Below are 10,000 nucleotides of genomic sequence, written 5' to 3' on the forward strand. Positions count from 1 at the left end.
AAAATTCGTGTGGATCTTGTTTGTCCTCCCCAGGGGGACAGTAGGGGAGACATGAAACAGCCACCCACCCCCTGCAGACCGGTTTGCCTGCCCCGGGTAGGGTCGTAGGAGGTAGGGGAATGGGAGGGTAGGGAGACATCCACCCTCCTCCTGCAAACCTGTTTGTCCGTCCCGGGTGGGGCTGGGTAGGTAGGGGATCGGGAGGGTAGGGGAGACAGCAACGCCGGGTTCCAGCGCGCGTAGCGCGCCAACAAGCTCGTAACATTAATAATATGCAAATATACAAATACTGTTGAAATACGATACACCGAAGGCGTGCTGGCAGAAGTGTTTCCTATAAATGGAATCCTGATAGATAATCCTTCATGGTAGGATTGATTTCATTCCTAATGCAAAGTCCATGAAAGCTGCCGCTACGCTGCTATTCTGATCTCTAATTTCACTACATATTTTTGGGTGTATTAGTCATTTCTTTTATGATTTTATGTCTATTTTTTAATTCATATGTATTTTTTCTGGTTATAAGAATTAATGCTAATGTACATTTTATTCGTACTTCTCCATTTAAAATGAATAAGCGAATAATGTTATCCTCTATAACATAAACGTGAGATTCATGTGTATAAAATATATAGTTACATCCCAGTGGACTCATTTTGACTTCATATTGTTTTTTAAAAGTTGACTTTGCGTCGGTGACCAGTTTTATTACCGTATTATTTAATAGTATTAAGCTCAAATCAACCAATATCATGGGCAGTTAAAGTATGACCTTTCTAAGATGATGACTGCACTTTCCTCTTCAGCAAGAAATCCTTACATGAAGGCTTGTTGCAACTCGGATAATTTCCACCATAAAGTAAAACAACAACTTTGAGGAGTGTTTATACAAAGCAAATATCTTCTAAGGAAACATTTAAATGTATCAAAGCAGGTTCAGTGTTTCATTTTCCGTAATATATTTGTCTTGTAATGTTCAGGTAACAATATGAGGGCTTTATTTTAAATAAAGCCAAACAACAGTATGTCCAGTTGATCTCTTGTTCTGAATAAGCCCCGGTAACAGGACCTCTCGGTAGCCAAAAATACTTGGAAATCTTTTTTTTTCTTTTTTTTTGCTGTTGTTATTGTATATATATGTAGCTCCATCAGCAAAGCATATCTAATAGTACATTTGAACAGTAAAATTTACCAACGCCCACATACGATCAGGCATCTGGGACGCTACCTTTAAGCACGGTATTATCGACCTTCCCTATGCCAAACTTGGGTAGATTCTGTCAAGCCACCTTTAGTGTTAGGTCATTAATCGAAATTCTCTCTCTCTCTCTCTCTCTCTCTCTCTCTCTCTCTCTCTCTCTCTCTCTCTCTCTCTCACACACACACACACACACACACACACACACACACACACACACACACAGGGACCCATGTGCTGTTAACAATGTGTCATATTTTGAGAATTCTAATTTTATTAATGGATTACTTGTATAACATATGAGAATATTATTTTCCACTGCACAGCGTCCTGGCAAATGAATAAAGAAGTCCATTTTATCCTGTTGTTTTATACAAAACGAGATTTTCAAAAGGACAGTTCATAATACATGTCAATCAGTGTGCATTTATGTCAAATCCATGGTGACATCCTTTAAAGATGTCACGAACTAAGATATTTTTGTAAATTTGATGTGATAAAATGTTCAATGTGAAATGCTTATTTTCTAGGACAAAATTGATGGAATATTTTTTTTTTTTTTTTTGCACGATGAAGTCACTGGAAGTTGTTTTCTACTTTGAACACTGATGTCAGAAGCATTTTCTATTTTTTCCATAAAAGAATGCTTGAGTTGGACTTTTCAGGTTCTGATTTTTCGTGTGTCTTCTCCATCAGGCATCCCGAGAAGAAGAAGAGGACTGCCCACTCTATGACCCCGGGGGGACACCTGCCCTTCGTGATCCGCCTTTGTTATTACATCATGTGCTGCACGCTCGGACGCGCGCACGTGCTCTAGGGTGCCTCCCAAAGCATCATTCTCAGGTAAGTCATCTGACGTAGATGAGGGATAGTAACTGAATTATCGTTAATAGGCAATTTTTACCCTATTTTAAAGGTAACATAGGTGCCCTTAAGGATGTCCTCGAACTTTCCTGTATTCTCTCTCTCTCTCTCTCTCTCTCTCTCTTCTCTCTCTCTCTCTCTCTCTCTCTCTCTCATTACCTGACTTATTGATGCTGTTGTAGAATAATTTTATGTCTGAATTGAATTGAAGATAGAATTTAGGGCAAAGGCCAAGCACTGGGACCTATGAGGTCATTCAGCGCTGAAACGGAAATTGGCAGAAAGTTTGAAAGGTGTAACAGGAGGAAAACCTCGTAGTTGCACTGTGACTCGATGGTTAGGAGAGGGTGGAAAGTAAGATGGAAGAAAGAGGATATGAACAGAGGTACTGTAAAAGGAACGGGCCGAAGGGACGCTGCAAAAAACCTTCAGTACTGCCTACAGTGCGCCGCATGAGGTGCACTGACGGCACTACCGACCTACGGGGAATTTTATGTCTGGTTAGGTTTGCTGATGTCTTAAAGCTCGTCATTGCATAGTTATATGCAGAGAAGCTATGAAGGATTAAGCAACTCTTGCATGCTGTAAGAGAAAAAGGTGGCATTGCAAAATTGCTTTTTGGTAAGGCAGTTTCCTTCCTATTCTTCCCGTCATTTCTTTGCTGACGTGCGCAGTGATTTGTGTACATGTAAGGTATTCTAGTGTTTTGGGTGGGTGACTTGTCGAGAACTGAAAGGGTGTATTACACCTTCCGGTGCTTCCTGTACCACTGAAGGGTGGAGGGGGTGAGGTAATGCGTGTAATTAAATAGATATAGTATGTATGTATTTAATTACTGGTGACTACCAGTAATCGTGTCATAACTGGCACTTTTTGCAAATGAACGCCATATTGATTGGAAGTTTGAATTTTAAGTCAATGACCCCTGTGGGCTTGTTCCATAAGAATAAGATTCATTTTCTGAATAATAATATACTTGTTCTATATGGTTAGGGTTCATCCTCTGAATAATAATATACTGGTTCCATGTGAATAGGGTTCATCTTCTGAATAATAACATACTGGTTCCATATGAATAGGGTTCATCTTCTGAATAACAATATACTTATTCCATGTGAACAGGGGTTCATCTTCTAAATAATAGTATACTTTTTCCATATGAATAGGGTTCATCTTCTGAATAATAATAATAATAATAATAATAATAATAATAATAATAATAATAATAATAATAATAATAATAATAATGTCATTATGCATTGGTAGACCTTGACTTGATCAAAATTTATCATGGAAAATGCACTGAAAGTTGCTTGCAGCATCGAGATATGATTCCCTTGAAATGAGCTGCTGTTTATTTCTACTTTCGAATTCCATTGACGTTGAAACGTGTGTATCCGCCTCTTTAATTTGGATGTCGCTCTACAGTATTTGATTCGGTGACCTACTTTTCGTATGCCATAAAAATATAGATATTCATTTGATAACAAAAGGCGAAAGAGGAAAACGCACATAAAAAGAGAACGAGAATGAAAAATTGTTTCATCATTCGGTCAACAACGGCATTGTGATAACGACATAAAGGCCTTTTTAAACCTCCCGGCCGGACGGCATTTGGGGTCCAAAAGCTCGTCTCAGTTTTAAAGCTTTTGTCCTTGTTTCGTTTCATTTAGTATTATTTGTGTGTGCGCGCTTTCGATTTCATTTGAAACGAGATGATGATAATAGTCACTGTTTGAGGGGACGCCTACTGTAAGCACGCACTAGCTCTCTCTCTCTCCTCTCTCTCTCTCTCTCTCTCTCTTCTCTCTCTCTCCCAGTGACTGATCCAGATAGAGAGAAGAAATCAGTGACAGAGAGAAGGAATCAGTGGCAGAGAGAAGGAATCAGTGACAGAGAGAAGGAATCAGTGACTGATTCAGACAGAGAAAAGTAAACAGTGACTGATTCAAACACTCTGAGGATGATTGAATTACGCAGAGTGAATGTAAGAAGTGGTATTATGAAGGTTGCTGCTGAGACCTTTGAAATTAATAAGGGCTTTTTCTATTAGAATAATGACTATTTATACTGGAATAGTGACAAGTATTTCATTCACAAAAAAGAGGCATTGAGGTTACATCTCACCGGAGAGACAGGGCCTAGAGTAGACCCGGGGGCGGATGGTGGTGCTTGGCCGGAGGGGGAAGATGGGGCAAGGTTGTCGCAGTCATTAGCCGTATAGCCATTGATCCAGTACTGTTGAGAAGGGAAACACAAAAGACACATACTAATTATGAGAGTAGTACACCAAACAAGGACGGAGAAGGAGAGCACGAATCAGTTGCAACAAGTAGGAATTAAACAAGAAAAACCAAAGGAAGGAGAGGGAGAGGTAGACAGAGTGTGAAATACAAGCAAGGCATAAGAAACGTGATACAGATGGCGAGGTATATTACTGAATTGGAAGAACATGATCGCAAATATCTCGGTAGACTCTCTACCCTGAAGAGGAAGGAATCAAAGAACTAACGCCAAATGTTACCTATGACTATGTAGAACCAAATACAGCAACTTTTCTGTGATATGTTCTCTTCATCATAGATATGTAGCAGCTGTACAGCTAGAACATCAGTAAAAAGGAACTTTGAGTTATATTTTCATTTTCATATAAAAGAACTCGACTAACTGAACAGGAGAATTGAACACAACTGTCAAAATATTTGGGAAGCTGTTGATTTCGCAATGTGGAGTTTTTTCCGTACTAAAGGGGGAGATGTGTAAAATATTTTGAACATTAATATTCATGAAGTTTTGCTTCATAATTTCTTATAAACATGATCATTAGGATATCGCCAATGAGTAGCCTACTTATCATTCTCATGTATTTCAGTAAAAAATACTGAAATGCATGAGAATGATGAGGACTCGTTTACTCATTTATGTTGTACTGATTCAGATATTTTCCCTTGCCCCTTTTTTTGACATTTTGAACCTTATCCCGTGCCATCCAGTATGGCAAGCCCTGTGGGGGGGTAAAGCATCTGTGCACCTCACGCAGTGCACTTTATGCATTGCTTATGGTTCTTTGCAGCGTCCCTTCGTTTCCTAGCTGAAACTCATTTCATTCCTTTCTCTGTACCTCCGCTCATATTCGCTTTCTTCCATCTTATTTTCCAACCACTCCTAACAGTTATTTCATAGTGCAATTGCGAGGTTTTCCTCTTGTTACAACCTCAAAACCTTTTTACTGCCAATTTCCGTTTCATCGCTGAATGACCTCATAGGTCCCGGCGCTTGGCCTTTGGCCTAAATTTTGTATTCCATCCCATTCCAGTTTAGTAAACTGATTTGAAATTACGTGAATATTGTTTTTTAAAGTATTTCTTAGATGCATATATGCTTCACACACATATATATGTAGGGTTACTAGCACTCAGGTTTCTATCTTTCCTCAGTCAACTTATCAAAACTTTTTCTTGGAAGATTTTCTCTTGAAAAAGAAAGTCTCATATGAGCTGTAATCGCCCTAATACCCAACGAAAATGTTTTACTAAGTTTGCTTCATTAGATTAGAATATCTGTCTGAAGAAACCCATTAGAAGTGGTGCATCACCTATGTGTTCGGCAAAAGATCTCTTAAGTCCTTTAGTCTGACCCTTCTTCGGAGAAATAAAACTTGCAAGTTATAATGTATTCGACATTCAAATTGGAGAAGTTTGGTCTGAGCTGAGGTCGATGAAGCTCGACTTATACGTTTAGGGATATAAGTGTTGATTTTATGGAATGTTACATATATATATATATATATATATATATATATATATATATATATATATTTATATATATATATATATATATATATATATATTATATATATATTTATATATATATATATATATATATATATATATATATATATATATATATATATGTTATATATATATATATATATATATATATATATATATATATATATATATATTGTGTGTGTGTGTGTGTGTGTGTATGTGTGTTGTTTATTGCCTCTGATATTAAATATTATTTAGTTCGGTATTGAAAAAGGCACACGACCCAGCTCCTACTTCGGCAATTCCTTAAGAGCACTGGAGCTAGTCAACAATCAATCCTGAGGCTACTTTGGACCTCCTGAGACTTGGAGGTGTCCCCAATTTCGGTCTCCTCTTCTAGGAGGTGGTGGAATGGCTGGGGAATTGCATCTAGGGTATTTAAGGAATTTTAGAAAATTGAACCCAGTGTTGTGTGTTGTTTTCCAGTATTAAACAATGTCGAAATCATATTAGTGACTCTCCTCCTGGAGCTCCGGAGGGAGCCTAGGGCCTCCAGTTCTACTGAATGGGTCCCGCCCCGGGCTTAGCTGGGGAATCTGTTTTGACCGAAGAGCATATCATTTCTTACTCAAAACTACCCTGAAAAAAGCTGTTAATATATATATGATTAATTATGCTCCTTAAAATATTGCAGGCTGCCTTTGACGATATGTACTTTCCCGGTTTCTGCCCTATTTTGTTCTCTGTTGCCTTGAGCAGATCTGTTTGTCGTTCTCTAGTTGAAGTGAGGGACTGCTGATACATATTACAGTTTAATTTCGTAGGTCGATGGCTTATTATGGGGTTCAGTGATTTATATAGTTTACAGTTTGGTTTATTTATTTTTTCATTTTGTCCACTTTATTCATTTCAGTGTTAGTGCGTTTTTCTCTTTCTTCATTCTCTCAAGTTTGTTTTGCCTTTCTCCTCCCTTTTCTCTTTTCAGAATCCAGGGGATTTTCTTTCTACTCCATTTTCAAGAGTCTTCTCTTTTTCTTCTTCTTTTTTATTTTTTTTGCTGCTCGCTGCATGTTGCTGTTAGTTGGCTAGTTTATATTTATATCATCCGTTCATCAACATCACTTCGTTATAACACCCTTCCGTTTTATAATAACACCTTTCCTCAAACTTTAACGGATAATATTTCCCTTTTACTTGTCCTTTTTAATTCCCTTTTTATTGCTTTAATCTTTTGGGTACAGAGAGAGAGAGAGAGAGAGAGAGCGTAGGGGTGGAGGATGCTAACTACCGGAAGAGTATTGGATCGATGCTCTTTTGCAGGTAGACTAAAGAGGAAGCGGTATTATGTGTCTCCACCTAGTCCATCTCTCGCGGAAATGGTCCACTAACCTCCAAGGTCATAAGAGTTGTTGATGTGGTTTAACAAGGTAGGCTGTTTTTTGGTATGACCCTGACGTCACAGCAATGGTCATTGACTCATTGACGCCTTGGTCATTGCAGATGTGGGTGAAAGAGTTTTTTTAACTGGTTAGATCAAAACAAACTTTCATTCATTTTTTTTCTTTTTGGCATACGCATTAATCACACTGAAAGACGCACTTCAATTTCTATCTAATCTAAGAATAAGTTTCTTTTGGTACTTGAGTAATTGTAATATTTACAGACAAAAAATGTTATTGAGAGAGAGAGAGAGAGAGAGAGAGAGAGAGAGAGAGAGAGAGAGAGAGAGAGAGAGAGAGAATTGACGCCAACAGGTGGTCCATCTCCACAACTTTTCTAGCGTGCTGAAAATTGTTTGGTTATTTTTTTTTTTTGTCATGTTTTATGTATTGTAAATTTTTGAATGACTAAAATGCCCTACATTTTTATGAAATGGTTGACCATGATAAAATACTGAATAGAATTTAGCTTGTCTTTCAGCTGAGGGTAACTTTGGCATCTGTTAAGACGGCAGTAAGAAAAATTGCAACCATACACAGTATTTCTAACGACATCATGCTCTCACTCTTTCACACGCACATACACATTGGTTAAACTCAGTTGACATGGTAAAAAATTAAAAACGTTCACCGTCATCTTATATTCAAAAGAGCTTATTTATTACCTCAAAGATTTTTTTGGATGATAGTGTTTATTATTGTTCTAACCATTTTTTGTTCGTAATATTTTACCGTCAGCAACACTCGTATACTTTTTGATGTTACTCACTAGAAGAATGCTCTCATTTTTGGATACTAACTTGGTGGCAAGAGACACATATATATATAATATATATATATATATATATATATATATATATATACATACAGTATATATATATGTATATATGCATATACACAGTATATATATATATATATATATATATATATATATATATATATATATATATATATATATATATATATATATATTATATACAGACAGACACATTATTTATTGAAATATGTGTGTGTGTTTGTGTATACATACACACATATATGTATATATATAACTATATATATTTATATATATATATATTATTTATTATATATATATATATATATATATATATTCTCTAGAATAGTTGCACATGCCACGTAGCTGAAAATTTTTCTCTAATCTCCTGCGCCTTTGTTTCAACGTTTGGAAACATGAGCGACACTCACGATTAATGTCCGAGAGTCTGCCACCTGTTGCTGTCAGAGTATTCAAGTGGTTTACTTTTCATGCACATGTGTAGTGCATCAGTGGGAGTTTTTTTTCTTTAAAATATACTATTTTTCCTTTCCATTTTTTAGTCGATGCAACACCGTCTAGTTGCAAACCATCAGTTACAAAGTATGATCTTAGTAATAAATATATACACAAATACACACACGCACACAGACACACACACACACACACACACACACACACACACATATATATATATATATATATATATAATTGTATAAATCACTGTTGAACGGCAATTTTTTAAAAATTTGTAATTCATATGTTTCTTTTTCCTTTAATTACACGTCACTTACAGTGTAAAATTTTATTGATCTCACCTTCGTATCGCCAGTATATACATACATTTATACATACGTCCATATCTGGATATATTTAAATGTATACATATGTATGTATATATATAGTGTATATATGTATATACTGTAGATACACACTGTGTACATATATATATATATATATATATATATATATATATATATATATATATATATATATATATATATATATATATATATGCATGTATATGTGTGTGTGTATGTATGATACTCTGTGTTTGTATATTATTTATTTAGCTTACACTACCGTCATAAACCTGAATAGCAAACTGCTGCATTTTGGAACTTTTATTTGATATATCTTCTGCTTGAAGTCAAAGACTGGCTTTGCCAGTTGCCACACGACTGCTTACCTACGTTGTCTATTTGTGTACCTGGCAGCTTAGCTTCTACACTGGAAAAAGGACATGAATAGGTGTGAAATGGACATAAAGCAACGCCATGACTTTATAACGAAGTAAAGTAAATGATTCGTATCGTCTGGGAGGTGGCGTATGTTACCTGAAACACATCAAATGCAACCTCATTTCCATAGTTTGCAGAGATTGGGGAGATAGGTTACGGAAATTTGTATGCTGTGTCAAATTCGTTTTTGAAAAAGCAAAATTAAGGAACGGAATATAAAATTTAGGCCCTAGACCAAGCGCTGGGACCTATGAGGTCATTTAGCGTTGAAAGGGAAATTGAGAGTAAAAAGGTTTTAAGGTGTAACAAGAGGAAAACCTTGCAATTGCACTATGAAGCAGTTGTTAGGAGAAGGTGGAAAGTAAGATATAAGAAAGAGAATATGAACGGAGGCACAGTAAAATGAAAAAAAGGAGTTGCAGCTAGAGGTCCCAGGAACACTGCAAAAAACTTCAAGTAATGCCGACAGTGGACCATATGAGGTGCAGTGACGGCGCTGCCTTCATACGGGGAAAAGCAAAATTATGAAAATTTTAAAGCTTAATTTCAACTAAGTAAAAATCTAGAAGAATGAAGTTCACTATTAAGAAAAGTTAATTGAAAAATTTGATTTCTGCTATGACGATTTATGTTTGTTTTCTCGTAAAGTGAGGTAGACTGAGGCACACAAAATCTTAGGTAAGCTAGCCTTCGCCAAACTTCTCCTGGACGCA

This window comes from Macrobrachium rosenbergii, chromosome 12 (genome assembly GCF_040412425.1).
Source record: "Macrobrachium rosenbergii isolate ZJJX-2024 chromosome 12, ASM4041242v1, whole genome shotgun sequence".
Lineage (NCBI taxonomy): Eukaryota > Metazoa > Arthropoda > Malacostraca > Decapoda > Palaemonidae > Macrobrachium > Macrobrachium rosenbergii.